At 32.9% G+C, this 19354-nt stretch overlaps 1 pseudogene; it reads left to right on the top strand.

The window, feature by feature from the left end:
* Positions 1-19354, top strand: part of LOC143411397 (dihydrofolate reductase pseudogene) — a 35570-nt pseudogene continuing 16216 nt past the window's right edge.

Raw genomic sequence — 19354 nt, 5'->3', positions numbered from 1 at the left:
ATGTCACTGTGCCAGGTAGTGGCTGCTGGGGAGAGGAGGAAGTTAGAAACTGGATACCTAACCAGCCATAGTTCCAAACTGGGTATTGCCCCCCTACTGAAGATGGTGATGAAGGTGGTCCAAGATGAAGATACCTGCTTTAGGTGGTGAGCTGTTGGGTCATGTAGGGGGAGCCAAGTAGTGATGGCATTGGAGAATGAGTTCAGAGATAAGGTTGTGCAGTGTGTGACTATTGGCTGACTTCAGAGCCTGTATGAAGTTCCCAGGTGCAGGCACTCTACTGTGCATAGAGGACTATGTCCACAGTGCATAGTCCCAAGATGGCAGTGGCCGGGGTAGCCCCTTTTTGGTAGATGGGGATCCACACGGAGTAGTGGCTGGAGATCCTGTGTGTGGGAAGCAGCCTGATGTCTTGCGCAGGTGTGACGGGGATGATTTGTGCTCAGGTGTGTGGTGGAAAGTTCTGCTGATGGTGCCCACTCGAGTACCCAGTAGTCCTGCATGAGCAAATAGTTCGGAGACCTACTCTGATGCTGAGGCCTGGAACCCTGGAGGGGCACAGTGGATGTGATTCCCATGCAGGAGCAGGAATTTCAAGTGCAGAGAAGCAGTATTCTCACAACTTGAGTCCCAGGTCATGCAGTGACACAGAATGCTGCCTCCCTCTGGCCTGCCATCTTGGATCCTCCTAAATCATTAAATTTTATATTTAATACATCATAACATATTTCAGCCTGCCACTTGGGGTAGTATGGTTTTTAATGAAAGTTCCAATACACCTATAAATGAGAAATAATATAAATATAAAAATTTCACTGACATTAAGAAATATTTTGACAGTTTGGAATCAATATTTGGCCATAATATTATTGAAGTATTTTCTTATATTTTGTCTTAACTTTTAAAAAAATAATTTTAAAATTTAATGAAACATTTTCTATTCATTTCTTTCTTGATATTGACAACAATTGTACCAATTATGCCAGGTTTGTAACAATTTATAACTACCAGTTTATCAGTTTTCATAAAGTAAAATATATCTTCAATGTGCTTTAGAGGCAAAGGTATTTGTATCACAAATAAATATCTCAGATTTCCAAATGCTTGCATGGAAACAATTATTTATCATAATGTGAACAAAATTAATCTTATTTTGTCCTATATACATTTGTATAATAAAAATTTTACATCTGACCTTGAGTGATGGGTCACAGTGAAAATATAAGTGTATTAAAAATATTGATATAACCACCTGAAGTAAATGGTTTAAAATGTATATAAAACAAATAATTTTCATGTTTAAACTTGAATCTCATCCCTAAAACATTTCCCAATGTAAATATTCCAAATAGATTCTCTGTTTAGAATGTATTATAAAAATATTCTAAAACATATATGTAAACATTTTAAAATCTAAAAAAAAAAATCCATAAACTGAATCACTTCTTTCTCAAGCGTTTCAGATAAAGAACATTCAACTTATAAAACATATTGATTCAAAAGTAAAAGAAAATAAAACGAAAAAAATAATAGTCTAAATAATCTCAAGTCATATTTTGGTTAGAAATATTCAGAGTAGATTATTCTGTAGTACTATATTCTGAATGTATGGGCCAGCCCCAAATTTATATGTTGAAATCCCAACTGCTAAAGTAATGGTGTTAGATGAGGCTTTTGAGAAATGAGTGGCCAAGAGGGCAAAACCCTCATAAATGGTTTCAGTGCCCTTATAAAAGAGGTCTGAGAGAGTTCTCTTGCTTCTACCTTGTGTGAGAACACAAGAGGAAGAAGCTGTATAGATTACGAGAAAGTTGCACCTCACACATTAAATCTGCAGCCCCCTTTATCTTAGATTTCCCAGATTTGTGAACTTTGAGAAATAAAGAAATTGTTATTCATAAATCCCCTAGTTTATTATAGATACTCAAATGGGCTCAAAAACAAAAAAACAAAACAAAACTATTTTCTTATAAACTTCTGCTGTGAAGATCAAGTTAAGAAAAAGGATCAAAGCATTTTTATCACAACTCATGGACATTACTACAAAATATTATAAATGAAAGTTTCATATAAAATGCATGCGAAATCTTTTCTCAAATTAACTATTAAACTAACTAGTGAATAAAAATACTAAAGTCTAGGAATTTTATCCTCTTTAGTCAGAGGACAAATTAAAATAATTAATACTTTTTTCCTTTTAAAATGTCTCTAATATAAAAATATTTCTTAAAAATCTTTATGATTAAGAGTTTTTCAATGTAAGAGTTTGTTTTGTTTTGTTTTTGTTTTATTTTGTTTGTGGTGCTTGGGATTGTGCATCCAAGGCAAGCACTCTACCAACAATCTGTATCTCCAGTCCAATTTAAGAGTTATTTTATGATTTATTTTAAAATGAAAATATTGCTTCAATAAACTACACCAGAATATTGCTTGTATTAGCTTCTACTTTGTACTTCAAAAAAAAAAAAAAAAAAAAAAAACCTTTAATACCTAAAGTGAATGTAGAGAAATTCTGGAAAGATTTTTGTGACTTTGTTTTTTATCTAAATTTTGCTAAAATATAATCACTGACACCATATTGCTAAAAATTATTCATATTTGTTCACTGGAATTATATTAATGCTTCATGTTCTTGGTTGACTTATATTTGAAAAATTAATTTCCGGACAAAAATATATATTAGCATACAGATAGAATTGAATATTATGTCAATAGTGATTGACTAAGTTGATATGTTGCCAGTTGCCTCATTTTAGATTAGTTTTGTATTTTTGTCTTGGAAGCAGAAAATGTAAAACAGCTTTTCAATTTTCCAATCCATTTAAACTGAGAAGAAAGTCATAATCTAGAGAAAAATAATAAAGGCTTTGAGGTTAGAATATGATTGACATATGGCTAAAGTATGTTTCAGGTGTAAAGACAGACCAATATCAATAAAACTGTGTTGACTCAGTTGGTATCTTTAGACTCCCTTTGTCCACATTTAATTGATTTTAAAGCTAGGACTACAAAAGAAAAGAATGTCACTCTCTATGTCTGTATGGATTTTCACTGACATGTCCCTATTCTATTTTCTGAAGTACAATTGAAGTGAAATAAAAATGTGACTTAAAGCAAGTATAGCTAATTTTTCTTACGTATTTCTAGTAGTGGAAAATAAATTCTGAAACTTTGCATTTTATTCCAATTTAGGAAAAGAATGTCTATATATGCATATGTATCATGAAATGATCAACAATACATGACAAAATGGAGTGTAACCCATTTTAGAATTAGAAAACAGATTAAAAATATTATAAAAAGGAGAAAAACAAGTAGAATTTAAAAAGGGAGAGGAATCTTTGCAACAGTAGAAAATGAAGATAATATGTACAGAGAGCTGTTAAACTAGAAAAGTTTTAGAAATTTAGAAAACTCATACACATGTGAGTTTCTATATGTCCAGGAAAAACATAGCTATGTAGAATGTATTAAATTTTGTTTAAAGCTTAAATGAATAGGTTATAAATTGTATGATTCTTTTATTTCTGAGCTATGAAAGAGAGTAGTGAATCCATATCAATTCAAAAAACTTCATAAAGTAGGTTAGATGATTATATTTTACATGAAATTGTAAATGTAATAAAATTAGTTATTTTATTATTCCTAGTGTACTCTATTTGAGCATTGAAATGCCATATCACCAAATAGAGACATAAAAGAAATACATGAATATCAGATTATACACCATTTTGGATACACTTCAATTAATTAAATTTCAATGATGATAAAACCACAGTTTTAAAAGTTATGATAATGACAAATTTCTGTATTTAGCCCTGACAGAATGTACTTCAGAGGTTGATTTAAAAATTATAAACTATTCTAATTAAAATCCTCTTGTGAGCCCCTCTTCCTCCTTGACAAATTACCTTGTTACTGAGATTTTTATCATCTGTCCTGAAGAACCACTTAGGAAATATAATTTTTCTTCTTTTCATTTCCTACCTCTGCTGGGCTTCCTCCACACTTGTAAGTCACTGCATAATTTGGCACTCAGGGAAGTGATGTATGATAGTGGCCCTTGTCCTTCACAGATTCTGTTAGCCACCAAAAATTAGGCATTGATCTCATGCCTGAAATATTCACTTAATTCTTGGTGATTTAATATACCATATATTACATATTTAATATATAATATATTCCAAAAATTGTATTGAGACAGAAAAATCTAAATGTATTTTAGAAATAATGCAGTGATTTACATTATTTTCAATATTAGCAAACTCAAAAGTAAACATACAATGCAAGTCACATGTGTCATGATTTTGCTAACTACAAAGATAATTGTGTGTTCTTTACTTTCCTGAAAAAATATTAACGGGTAGGCCAGATCAAATTTTAAGAAAAAAAATTTACCAATTCTACTTTGTACATCAAATTACAGTATGCATACTGTATGGAGTGCTGTGTACATCAAGTTCTAGCACAAATCAGAAGATAAAATGCATTTTTACTAATTTAATATGTTCCCATGCTATCTTTTGGCAACATGTAAGAATAACATTCTCCCAATACTTCAAGATGCCAAATGACTGTAATTAAGCATTTCACTATAATGTTGATTAGAAATTTAAATGTAAAGACTGACAAGAATGTAAAGCTTTTTAGGTAAAATATTTAAGAGAAAATTCAATGCAATGTGTAGAAAATAAATATGCTTATTTATTCTTGGACTTGCTTTTGCTTTTTTCAAAGTTTGATTTGATTTACATACAGAAAAAAATCTTTATGATATATCATCAGAAGTATGAGTTTGTTGGTTTGGTGAAAAGAGCAAATGTTTTTGTGTATAAGAAATGCCATTAAATAATTCAAAGGATAAAATTAAAAAAAAATATATAACTATTTTGCAAGACATTACTTTGAAAATAATCCTTATTTTATTTATTTTATAAACTCAATGTTAAATTCATGTCCTTTTACAGAGAGCTTTTCAAATATTAATGAGCATAATAAGAATTTGGATTACTTGTTAAAGCAGGTTAGTGAGATTAATCACAGGTATTTTGACTTTTGAGACCTAGAGGGCTTCTGTATCAAATTTACAAGTTTTGATGAATCTTCCAGACTATGGGCTACATTTACAATATTAAATTTGAAGCATCAAATTTAAATATTAAAAACACATAAACAACCATGTTGGTCTTCAGATGATTAGACTAGAAGTAAAGATACATGGCAGTCCGAAAGCTTTTGTCTGAATCATTGCTTGTCAATGAATAGTAGTGTGTGACTAAAAAATCAGGTCCACTGTTTCTTGCTACACTCTGAGCATGACTTAGTCCCTTTTTTTGTGGAACTTGTTTATCCTAGCGTCCAGAGAATTATTGATGTGCTCTTCATTAGTCTATTCTAACTCACCCATTTTCTAAGAGTGTCAGACCAAAAATCTCTAATAATAAAATCTTCTCCCTTTAGCATCCTGTCACCCCAAGGTCTTAATTTGTGTTTACTTAATAGACGTTCAGTTAAAATTTGTGGAATTATTAAAACCTATTTATTATTCACTGGGCAAGTTAATTTTTCCTTATCTAATCCCATCTTCAGTTTTATGCAGTATCTTATAAACATCAGTGACAGAAGAAATGAGTGTCAATAATGACACATAGTCCCACTGATTTTCTCTTTGGGGTTCCCCACTAAAATGTTTTTATACTTTCTTTTTTTTACCTATAGGTTCTTAGCATCTTTCAAGAGACTGGCATATTGTATATACATGCCTGATATATTGCTAGTGCATAGATTTAGTGTTTGCTAACATTTTTGTCTTGCAAGGCTCAAGCATGATTCCCTCTCATTAACTTTATTATTTTCTACTCAGCTTTCAATTCTCAGCCCATGTTCTCAGCTCAATGCCTGGTTCTTTTCAGGAATTCTTCTTTGAACTTCAAGTTATGTATTCTACAACTCTGTCTACTAATTCTGTTTGAGCACTTATCAAATGTCTTTACATATTTATTTTGTGATATTTTGATTAAAAAGCTCTCTTATGCTTATGGATGCGAAAAGGAAATTAAAAGAAAGTGTTGAGTATGATTTATTATTTATTCAATAATGTGATGTTTACAAAATAACTGAAGCAATAACTATTAAAGAAACTTAACAATGTCAGATTCAGTATTTAAGTAAGAATGCATTATTTAAACAACAATAATGCTTATTTTCTAATAATACTACATTCTGTTGGGATTTCCTTAATTTTGTCCCTATTTATTTCTTGGCATGCAATCATATCAATGTACTATTTAATGTAGAATTTCTAATAGTTTCTGATTTAAAAGTTTTTTAAATATAATAAATGGTTCCCATTGACATTTTCATACAAACTATAGAGAAACAGGCAATTGGGGGAATGCACAAACATAAACAAAAATGAGTATGAGCAATTAAATTTTACCACTGAAATTAGCAGAATATAATTATATCATAGATTATTCAGAAAACAAATGATATTAAGCATAGTTAGGAAAACATCATCAATAGAACTAGGCAACGCAGATATAAAAATAGGCATAAAATTTAGTGTTTTCCCAGGCTGCAGGTGTAACTCAGTGGAAGAGTGCTTGCCTAGCTGTGGGCCCTGGGTTTGGATCCAGAACTGAGAGAGGGGAAAAAAATAATAATAATGTTTTTCCCAGTGCAACTCACAGTTTTTTCAAAGGCTAAAACAAAATTAGATGTAAAATCTGATGACAAATTAAAGTGCAGAAATAATTTTAAATGGAGTCATAAAATAAAAATTTCTAGAAAATTTATGCTTTTAATAATTGTTGAACTAGGATTTATAATAATGATAATTAATTTAGGTCAGTAGAGAGAAAAGAAGAGAACCAAGATAATGACAGTGAGAATTACCAGTAGTTCACTTTCGTCTTAGATTGGGAAATGGAAAAGTACAAGGTGATAGGATAAAACAATAAGTAGGAATGAGTTATGAAGAGATGTTGAACAGTAGTCTGAGATTTTGGTATCTACTCTAGAAAATAATAGACTCTAGGTAAAAGTCAGTTATACCAAAGTCCCTTTAAGAAGTCCAATTTTTTTCAAAATTATACTTATAAAGTTCTAGGAATAATCATAGATATGAATCTAGATAACTAGGATCAAAAATACACTCTAACTTGTTATTGTAGAATTGTTAGGAAATATTGTGTTTATTTTTGAGTGTATTTATTATGTTTTATCCCAAGTAAACAAATGATATTTCATATTATTTAATAGTTGAATTAGTTTTCATTCTCTTCAGAGTACCCAAACCTATAAATCCTATTCTAATTCTACAGAGGACTTTATTTTTAACTTTTACTTGAAAGAAAAAGGGATTGAAGATATTACTTTAAAAAAAATTAAATAGGATGCATATTGATATTTGAAGTACACAAGTAGGATTACAGAGCTAGATGATAAAATAAATTTTAAATGTTTATGTACATAAAAAGTAATAATTTTTGACAGTCTCTTACATTAAATATGATATTAATTGGCATTTTGTTTAGCAGCAACTGTGTTTCAAAGAGCAGCAAGCTGTGTAACCTTGATAAGACTTATTTGGAAACAAATACATATGAATTAAATCATGGTTCCCTTGGGGCTCCTTCCATGATTACTCAAAAGAAGATATGAGAACAAAACACTTTTAATTTAAAAACTGATAAGTTCACTCTGTTGTAAGAAATTTTGTAAGAAATAGTGTGAATATGTTATCCTATGGCAAAAAATCACAATGCTGATGAAAATAAACTCCCTCTTATTATTGAAAAGAAACTTGTTATGAATTTAAAATGGTAGATTATACTTCGATGCAGGCAACATTACAATGAAATGTGTGAACAAAGAGAAATTACAAATAATTACAGATATTTTATGAGAAACAAAATATGAATACTAAATATTCAGCAAAACTTCATAAATGGAAAAGGAACATAAATTAGCCTTTCCTGTAGAAAATCAGTCAGTCTTCTCTATACCTCGAGGTAAGAAATTTTGGTAAGTACAGAATGACAGTACTTTAAAGGACCCTTTATTCCAAATTATCTGTTTAATACTCCTGTATGTGTATGTGTATCTGGTTGATAAGTTGTTATTTAGTCAGGTATTGTTGAAAATGTAAAATGATATAAAGAGCCGGATATTATTTCCACAGGGCAGAGAACATTGTCATGTACATACTACTAGAATCAAATATTTTAAATAAAATTAAGTATAACACACAGTCTCTCTCTCTCTCTTCTATTTATATATGAATATATATTAGTTTATATAAACCAATGTGTGATATGTAAATTATACATTAAAGAAATAAATATATAACAAAAGAAAACCAGAAGTTGGACATGCTCCAATAATTTAAAGATTATAGATTGGCACAAATAATCAGAATGTTGAAACAGGCTTCAGCTAAATTCATTGTTATTATCAATAAAATACTTCCTAAGAAGATCAGGATCCATGAGCATTATTATCTAGTTTGGAAATCTATGAGACTCAGAGGAATGGAAATAAGTTCAAAAATCTTGGCAGTATAATTAAAATGTCTATGCAGTAATTGATAGAACTTTATTTCATTCATCGTGGGGAATTATAATTAATTTACCCATAAGTCCCAATCCTAGAATCCAAAGACCTTGTCATGACCTATTATACTCTCTTTGGTCTCAAATTTTTTATTGTAGAATTTTCATTCTGTAGAATTTAGGAAATTCTTTTGTAAGATGGGAGAATTAGTTAGGTGATGTTTTAAGAGTACTAAATGGTCAAGATTATTTTAAACAACATAGAAAACTTTGCATAATAAATATTTACAGAGAATAACTTTGTAATGGTGTGTGTGTGTGTGTGTGTGTGTGTGTGTTGTGTGACACGCTGTGGCTGAGTAATACTCTAATTTGTATGTATACTATATTTTTTAATCCATTCTTTTGTTGAAGGACACCTAGATTGTTCCATAACTTGGCTATTGTGAATTGTGTTGCTATAAATATTGATATGACTGTATCACTATAGCATGATTATTTTAGATTTTTTAGATCCATTTCAAGGAGTGCTATAAATGGTTCATCTGGTAGTACCATTCCTAGTTCTTTGAGAAATCTCCATACTGTTTTCTGGAGTAGTTGCACTAATTTGCAGTCCCATCAATAATGAATAAGTGTACATTTTCCCCCACATCCTTACAAATGTTTATTATTTTTTTGTATTCTTTGTCATTGCTATTCTGACTGGCGATGAAATCTTAATGTAGTTTTATTTTGCTTTTCCCAAATTGGTAGAGATGTAGAACATTTTCTCATGTATTTGTTGACTTTATATTTCTTCTTTTAAGAAGTGTCTATTTAATTCTTCTGCCCATTTATTGATTGGGTTATTATTATTATAATTGTTTGGTGTTAAGTTTTTTTTAATTGTTTGCATATTCTAGTTATTAATATCTTATTTGAGGAGCAAGTGGCAAAGATTTTCTCCCATTATGTTGGATCTTCACATGTTTATTTGTTTCCTTTCCTATGCAGAAGATTTTTAATTTAATGCCCTCCCACTTATTGACTTTTTATTGTATTTATTGTGTTTTTGTGATCATGTTAAGGAAGTCAGTTCTTGTGCTGATATGTTGAAGTGTTGGGACTATATTTTCTTCTAGAAGTTGCAGCGTTTCTTGTCTAAATTCTAGATCTTTGATACACATTGAGTTGACTTTTGTGCAAGGTAAGAGATAGAAATTAATTAAATTTTTATTCATATGGATTTCCAATTTTCCCAGCACCTTTTGTTAAAACAGCTGTCTTTTCATCAACATAGGCTTTTGGCACTTTGTCTAGTATCAGATAATGTATTTATGTCAGTTTGTCTCTATGTCTTACAGTCTATTTCATTGATCTCATGACTGTTTTGTTGTCAATGCCATGCTGTTTTGTTACCATAGCTCTGTAGTATAATTTAAATTCCAATATTGTTATGACTCCTGCTTTACTTTTCTTCCTAAGTATTTCTTTGGTTCCTCTGTGTTGCCTATTTTTCTAAATGAATTTTACAGCTGCTTTTTCTAGTTCTGTGAAGAATATCATTGGAATTTTGATAGGAATTATATCAAATTTGTATAGTGCTTTCGATAGTATAGCCATTTTGACAATATTAATTCGGCCTTTTCAAGAACCTGGGAGGTCTTTCCATTTTTTAAGGTCTTTTTCAATTTTTTTCTTAATGTTTTATAGTTTTATTGTAAAGGTCCTTTACCTCTTTTGTTAGATTGATTCCAAAGTATTGTGTTGTATTATATTGTGTTTTTTGATGTCACATTGAATAGGATAATTTTCCTAATTTCTCTTTCAACAGACTCATCACTGAAGTATAGGAACATGATTGATTTATGAGTGTTGATTGTGCTTGGTGCTATTTTGCTGAATTCACTTAGGATCTGTGGAGCCTTTGAGTCTTCCAAATATAGAATGATGTCATTGGCAAACAAATACTTTGAGTTATTACTTTTCTATTTGTATCATTTTAATTTCTTTCTCTTGCCTGATTCTTTAGCTAGAGTTTCAAGGACTATATTGGACAGGAGTGATAAAATTGAGTATTCTTATCTTATTCCTATTTTTAGAGAAAATGCTCAGTTTTTCTCTATTCAACATAATGTTGGCCTTGGATTTGTCATATAAAGCCTTAACAATATAGAGATGAGTTCTTTATGTCCCTAAGTTTTCTAGTGTTTTAGACACAAATGGGAACTCTACTTTGTCAAATGCTTTTTCTGCAGTTATTGAGATAATCCTGTGACACTTGTCTTTATTTATGTGGTGAAATACATTTATTGATTTTCAAATGTTGAACCAACCTTCCATTCCTGGGATGAAATTCACTTAATCTTGGTGTACTATCTTTTTAATATTTTTTTGACATCTATATTCACCAAGGATATTGATCTGAAGTTTTCTTTTTTTGATGTATCTTTGGTTTTAGTATTTGAGTGTACTGGCTTTGTAGAATGAGTTGGACAATGTTCCCTCCTTTTCTATTTTATGAAATAATTTGAGGGGGACTGATATTAGTTCTTCTTTAAATGTCTCAGAACTCAGATGAAAATCTGGTCCTGGGATTTTCTTTTTTGGAAGGCTTTTAAGAGCTGCTTTAATTTCATTACTTGATATTTATCTGTTTAAGTTTTCTATACCTCATAATTGCATTTGGGTAGATCATATGTCCCTGGGAATTTGTCAATATCTTCAGGATTTGCTAGTTTGTTGGAGTATAAATTTTCAAACTAGTTTCTGATGATTCTCTATAGATTCAGTAGTGTCCATGGTGATATTTGCATTCTCATGTCTAATTTTATTTATTTTCATCTTCTCTCTATTTTGATTAACTTGGCTAGGGTTTATCAATATGGCTTATCCTTTAAAAAACAAACTGTTGTTTCATTGATCCTTTGTATCTTTTTTATTCTTCATTTCATTAATTTTGACTCTGATTTAATTATTTCCTGTCATACTGACTTTGGTATTTCCTGACATACTGACTTCTTTGTCTAGAGCCTTCAGGTGCAATGTTAAATTATTTATTTGTCTTTTTAACAATTTTTTTTTCTAGTAAAAATGCAACACTATAAATTTTCCTCTTAGACCTGCCTTTATATTATACCAGAAATTTTGATATGTTGTATCACTATTCTCACTGGTATGTAAGAATTGTTTTTTTTTCCTACCCTGATTTATTCTGCTATCCATTCATCTTTCAAAAATGTATTATGTAGTCTCCAGATCTTAGAGTTGCTTCTGTTTTTCATCTTATCATTAATTTCTAATTTTAGTTCATTATGACCTGATAGGATGCAAGGAATTGTCTTTATTTTTTTTTTGTATTGGCTATGATTAACTTTGTGATTTAAAATGATCTATTTTAGAATATGTTCCTTGTACTGATGAGAAGAAGATGAATTTAGTTGTTGATGGATGAAATATTTTATAAATATCTATTAGGTCTATTTGGTTAATAGTTTTTTTTTTTAATCTGAGGAATCTTTATTTAGTTTATTTCTGGATGATCTATTTAGTGTGAGAGAGGTGGTTGAAGTCACCCAGTCTTATTATTGTGGTTTATTTGACTCTTGATATTGAGAAGAGTTTGTTTTATGAACAGACATACCATTGTTTGTGACATAAATATTTATAAATTATACCAGCACAAAATGACCTCTCTTCTGATTAATATTGCCTTCATTCCACTGTGCCCAGTATGAGAACGGCTACCCTTGATTGGTTTTATGTTGCATCTTACATCTTTCCTATCCTTTCATCTTCAGTCTATGGATGTCTTTGCATGTATGGTGAGTCTCTTGCAACCAAGATATAGATGAGACTTGTTTTTTTAAACCAATCTCCCAAGCTGTATCTTTTGATGAAAGGGTTTAGACTGTTTACATTGAATATTATAGAAAGAAAGGGTTTTTTTGAACAAATAATTTTTATTTCTTTGCATATAAGCATAAATAACATAACTACTCTATGTAGACATGGTGTAGAAGCTAACTTTATGTACATCTTTCATCATCAAAAATATCTTTCAGATATTAACCATTTCACAGACAAAATTAGGCCAGAGAGAGATGAAGAGTTTTTCTAAGTTGCACAACTAACAAATAAAAGAAGCAAGAGTTGAAATCAGATTTTCTGACTTCAAATCTCCTATGCCTTCATCCATTCTGCAGCTGATCTGGGACAATGGATGAAGAGAAAGAAGGAAGAAAAATCTAGACCAAAATATGGACAAATTTACAACTCAGAATTAAGTTAGCATGAATTTTAGTCAGCATAATTCTTTTTTTAATTTTTTTAATTTGTTCTTTTTTAGTATAATGTATTGTGACATATTTTATATACATTCAGTATAACTTCCCATTCTTGCTGTGTAAATGATGTGGCATTACACTGGTCATGTATTCATACATGAACAGAGAAAACTTATTTCTAATTCATTCTAATGTCAAAAAAAATGATTTTTATTTATTGTCATTTTGATTTATGTCTGATTTAGACTTTGTTCTTCTTTAATTGACTATTCTTCTACTGTAATGCATCCTTATTTTGGTTTTTATTTTTATTTTTCATTTCTTCTTCATGAAAAATTTTATTTATGTTTTATAGTGCAGGCTTTGTGATGATGAATTCTATTAATTTCTATTTATCATGGAAGTTTTTTGTTTCATATTCAATTCTAAAGCTTAATTTTGTTGGGTATATTAGTCTTATTTAAAATCCATTTTCTTTCCAAACTTGGCATATATTACTCCAAGCACTCCTGGCAATTACAGACTGGGTTGAAAAATCAGTTGAAATCTAAATTGGTTTATCTCTAAATGTTACCAGCCACTTTTCTCTTGCAGCTTTTAGGATTCTATATTCATTTCATCTATATATTGGGTATTTTCATTATAATGTGTCTTGAAATAGCTCTATTGTGATTTTGTGTATTTGGAATCCTATATGCCTCTTGTATTTTAATTTCTATCTCATTATTAAAGTTTGGGAAATTTTCTAACATTATTTCACTGAAAAGCTTATACATCCCTTTAGTTTGTATTTTAAAGCCTTCAACCATCCCAAGAACATTCATCCCAAGTTTGTTTTCTTGATATTTTCTCAAAATTTTTGAATATTCGATTCATGATTTTTTAACATCTTTTTTATAGTCAACTTTATTTTCAAGATTATATAATCTGTCTTTGAGACTTGAAAATCTATCTTTAAAGTAGTCTAATCTATTGGTAATGCTTTACATTAAATTTTTGATTAGGTTATTGAGTCTTTCATTTCCAGGATTTTCATTTGTTTATTTTTCAGAAACTCTATCACTTTATTGAAGTGATCTTTTGGTTCTTGCCATTTTCTTTCTAATTTAATTCTTTCATCTTCTTTGAGCTCAGAGAGCATGTTAACTATGAACTCTCTAAATTCTTTGACAGTTCCCCTGCTGTGGTATCAATGGAATCAGTTGGTGAAGTGTTATGGGATGTCCAAGGTGGTTTGTTGCCTTCTTTTTTTTTCATATTGCTTGTATATCTGTTTATCTCTTGGGATGTTCATTGCTTCTTTTTTAAGCAAGGGACTACTTTCTGAACTTCTTTGTTTGCTACAACCCTGGATTGTATGAATTCCCAGGCATTAATAGTTTAACTCATTGATTGACCTCTGTTAATTTCAGTATCAAGTCCACTTTAGGAGATGCCAACAAACCCTGTTTACTAAAGTCACTTCAGAGCTAAGGCATGTACTGTTCAACTTATGAAAAGTGAAAAACCTGTTTATATTATTCTATACTGTTCTACTAACCCAGGTACAGACTTGTAGTAAGGTTTTGGAATAGGTTAAAGAAATAGTTTTTAATATAGTAAATTAGCTATAATAGTATGTGAGGGCTAAAAGGGGGATGAAGAAAAATTGGGCAAATTGTTGAAAAGAAGAAAGAAAAAGAATAGAATGATATTGACCAAGGTAAAAAGGAGAAAATGGTGGATTCAGGGTAATTTGAGGTAGTAACAAAAAATATGAGAGGGAGAATAGGGAGTAAGAGAAGATAGTATTAACAAGGCATGGAAAGACAAAGATAGGGAGAGAGATACCAATTAATGATTTAAAGTGTTAGAAGAAATACATTGAAACAGGTTATTAGAGTAACAACTAACAATTGAGATAAAGAGTGATATATAGGATCAAAATTGGTGTTAGAGTTATTTATAGTGCTATAGTGAAGACAATTCTTGTGGAATCTTGGTTGGAATTTCACTAGGATTTGGAACATTTAGAAGATGTACAACATCTTTGGCTTTGGTCCCTCCGGATGTGCTGGGGCCCAGGAGCCACTCACATAGTTACTATGGCTCTCCCATGGGCTTGTTCTAGTTTATCAACTCAGGAACTCATGACTACCAGCTTGGGGAATATGGTGTTGTGTCTATTGTTTGTTTCTATTATGTACAAATGTTCAGAATCCAGGGCTCTGGGTTGTGGTTGTGATTGTTGTGGGTTAATATATACCTGCTCCCCAATGCATGGTCCTTCTCTTGATGGTATAAAGTCTGGTGACTTTCCTGTGGTTGTGGATCCTCTGAGGGTGATCTCTGGTACAAAAATGTTTCTCCTGGTTGACATAGCTCAAATAAGTACTGTTGCTAGTACTGAATAAAAAGACTCAGCAGGTTCATCCAAGTTCTGCCTAAGGCTATAAACATCAAGGGCTATTTCCTTCTGCTGATTGTGAATAAGGCTGGGTCCAGCCAGTATTACTCCACAGTTGTGGTTGAGGGACTGGCTGGGAGAGAAGTCAGGCTCAGGTCATTCTTATTTATTTCCTTGAATTCAGGGGAATTTCCACCTTGACTGATCTGATGGCTGTAGTATTGGTCTGGGCACTTTTACTTTAAGCTTCCTGGAGACTTAAGCACCTTCTGTAATGGCTTTCCTCCAGTTCCAGCCATGATCTGGGGATCCATACTTCTATGTCACTGGATATTTAGGCAGCTTCTCTCCAGATGAACCCACAGAGGCCCATGATCAAGGGGACAATCTCACCAGGTCCTTAAAATTAGCATAACTTCAAGCTGTGTCTCCCCACCCCCAGTATCAGGATGCAATGGTAGGGTTTACAAGGTCTCCCTTTTTTCCTTCCTTCTGCTCAGTGCCTAAACTGCCTTGCTGTTGAGATCTGAGCTCTGACTTCATCACCCCAAGTTGTGGATATCTGCTGGTAACTTGGTGGCAGTTAAGAAGAGTGCTCAGTGGGTGAGCACTTCCCAGTCATGGCGCCTCCACCCTGTTTCTCTTGTTTGCAGTGAGGGAGAGGAGGTCTCAGTGACTTTCAGCTCATAGCAATTCCTCTATAACTTCTTTCTAGCCAGATTGTTTAGAGAGGGTACAGGGGTTCTCTGTTTTAATTTGCTGAAGTCTTGAAGTGGGAAGATACCCTGTTGATTTAAGTGGGTCATCGGTCAACTATGAGCTTCCCAAAATGGCCAAAGTGTCCAGCAGAGCTTTCTTCATAATTTGTTTTTATACTGCTTGATCTGCTTCAAGGCCACTGCTGTTCCTATCATGTTTTAATTATTCCTTGTTTTCATTTAAAATGTTGTTAAGCGGGTGAACTCATGTGCTTTTCTGCTCCCTCTTTCTCTATCTTTCTTTCTCTGTTGTCCCTCCAAACTCCCCAAATCCTGGTCTGGGTTTGGCTTTGGAGAGCTCTGGTTATTTCATACTCTAGTAATCTTCAAGTCTCTCCAGGTCTCAGACTTTGTATTATTTGATCTTAGCACATTTTTTTTTTTTTTGCCACTCACCTCTCAGATTTGTTTTTTCTTCTCTTTTTTTTTTCATCTGGGGTGATTGAGATTCACCACCTAATTCTTTTTGCCATCTTCTAATATTCTCCCCTTTGTTATTAATAACTATATTCCAAACACAAGTGAGGAAAGTCAGAGTCCATTATCTATGTCCATGTCCTGCTCCTGGATTGTGTGACTGAGGAGGATTGTTTTGAATTGCTTTATGATGGTGTCATAGTGCCATGGTGCCATGATGATATTGTTGAGATAAAGTAATTTGGTGATTCCTTAAGTCCGGCTTTTTAGAGAATATATTGCCAAACACAATTATACTAAATAATGGCAAAACATAAAAATAACTTTTTAAAAGTTTAATTAAAAATTTGATGGTATTCTAGAATGATGCTGAACTTTGACACTACTTGTATGATCTTGAGGTCTTAATTTCCTCATTCGTAAAATAGGGCTAATAATATCTAGATCATAGAATTTTGTGAAAATTAAAATAATTGATGCATTTAAAATATATTAATCTGTTGTTATTCCCTGATCAAGCATGTATGTTATTAACAAAGTTATTCATGACTCAGTAGATTTTTTTGAGCATTTACATGGAACCAGTACCATGTGGATAACACCAAGCTCTGCTGCCATTTGCACAAAACATGGGACTCCTGGAGTCAAGGTTGACATGGCCTCAGAGAGAATGCAAAGCTAAATATTGTGAACAATATTTTAGGTCCCTATGCCAGCAGATTTTCTGTGGTATCTTTCCAAGGAATAATCTTTTCTGTATCCTTGTTAGAAGAGAGGCAAGATGTTGATTCAGTGAATTTTATATCTTCGTGAGGAGAGCAGGGTGGGCTGCTGGTTCAATGAGTCTAGTGACTTTATGAGGAGAAAAGAGCAAACCTTTCAATCACTAAGGCTTTCATTCTTATCTTCCCTTGATGTATTCAAGGATTCCCACTCTCACCATAGCCCCCCAGCATGATCCTGAATCTCAGATGCCCAATCATTCTTCCAAACATACCTCCACAGGGAGGCCCAAGGTCTGGAAGTGAGTGGGTAGGAGGATTGCCACCTGCTTCCACCAGCTGTGTTGTTGCTTGCCCTGTGTCAGCAAAGAGGAGGCTCTAATGACTGGAGAGTAGAAATGTGGCAGATACAGAGTGAGAGTAGCTTCAGTGTGATGGAGAGCCAAGACAGACCCAGTCCACAGGCAGCCAGAGAATGCTGTGCTCTCTGAATCCTGACATCAGGGCACGGGCATGGTTCCTGTGGACTCAAAACAGATACAGGACCAAGGTGTGCAAACTTCCTCAAGCTTCTCTCCACCAGGCTCAGTCAGAAGCTCCTATGTGTTCTAAGGGACAACAGAAATCTCTTCTGCCCCCACCTGCAAGAGACACCAGAGACTGTTTTCCTTGGGACACTTCTCCCTACACCACTCTTCTCTGTCCTTGCTCCCATATTTCTGTCATGGTACAGATGTTTCTTGATAATTTATTTCTCATAAATTTTATGTTTCAAAGAAAAAAAAGTGTTCCTTTAAAAACAAACAAACAAACAACAACAAAAAAAAAACAGGAGGTGGGGGACTTAGGGCCTCAGGGTTTGGAAGGAAGCCCACCAGCACCTCTCTCCAAGGCCTGGACCTCTTTGCCTCTCTCTCCTGTTTAGTTAGAGACTTGATCACCAGCCAGGGTAGATGGGGTGTCATTAACCTTAGCCAGTGTACCCTGGAACTCACTTTCCTTTACCAGTGTCATCAGGGACTCACTTGCTTTATCTAGAGTTCAGAGACTCACCTCCTTGACCTTTTGAAGGACTCTCTCCCCTTGAGCCAATGTAAACATGGTTTACTTTTAGCTTTTTCCAAAAGGAATTCCTCTCTCTTTGTCAGGTTCCTCCCTGAAGTGTGTAGATAAGGTGGCTCAGAGCTGCTGGAGAAATCTGATAAACATAGGTTCCTTGCTGGGCTGGGCTGAAGCTCCTAGAAGCAGATGTTAGTGTTTCCCCTGTGAGCAGTGTAATTCCATCTCAGTAGGGAAGAAGGAAGAGCGGTTTTACTTAATTATTTAAATATGTGAATGCTTACCTCCTTCATGCTGAGTGAGCCCCTTCTATCAGATAGCACCTAAACCATGGGTTCCATCCTTATGGTCTATGCTGATTTTTCCATTTTGGTCCCCAAATGCTTACTCTTTTTCTTTTTTTAAATTTAATTTTATTTTTTTCATCTTTCATACATTTGATTCAATGAGTATTATGCAGCACTAAAAAAATGACAAAATCATTGAATTTGCAGGGAAATGGATGGCATTAGAGCAGATTACGCTAAGTGAAGCTAGCCAATCCTTAAAAAACAAATGCCAAATGTCCTCTTTGATTTAAGGAGAGCAACTAAGAACTGAGCAGGGGGAAAGAGCATGCTTGCTCTTCTTGTCCACAACTTCCTATGGCCTCCTCTTGCCTCCTTGTCACACGTGCAGTCAGGTGCGAAAGGATGTTTGGGTTCATGCAAGTTCACAACTCACAGGAGTACATTGGCAGTAGTTCAGCAACTCAGGACATTCATCTTCACACACCCTGAATAGGAGCAGGCCTCAGTTGCACAGTGAGTGCTAAATAAACCTGTTTTCTTTGTAAAGTATGAAGCCGCAAGTATTTTATGAGAGTAAGAGAAAATGGATCATACAACTGAACAGTTTTAAACACACATACTGTACAATTTGGTGAAGTAATCAATTTGTGGAGAAGTATGAACAGTCACAAGAACCTGGACATCAGACAGTCCAGTGACCACTAAGCAAATTAAGTTACTAACTTGAAAATCTCCAAAAGTGTCTTCAATTATAGATGGTATCACTGGAGAGTTCTACCACACATTTAAAGAAGTATTAATACCAACTCTATAGTCATTTCCAGAAACTAAAAGAACAGGGAACAATTCGCAATTTATTTTACGAAGCTAGTGTTATCCAATTGTTGTACTGGAAAATA

Source organism: Callospermophilus lateralis, chromosome 12 (assembly GCF_048772815.1).
Source record: "Callospermophilus lateralis isolate mCalLat2 chromosome 12, mCalLat2.hap1, whole genome shotgun sequence".
Lineage (NCBI taxonomy): Eukaryota > Metazoa > Chordata > Mammalia > Rodentia > Sciuridae > Callospermophilus > Callospermophilus lateralis.
This window is presented reverse-complemented; position numbering and strand designations above follow the sequence as displayed.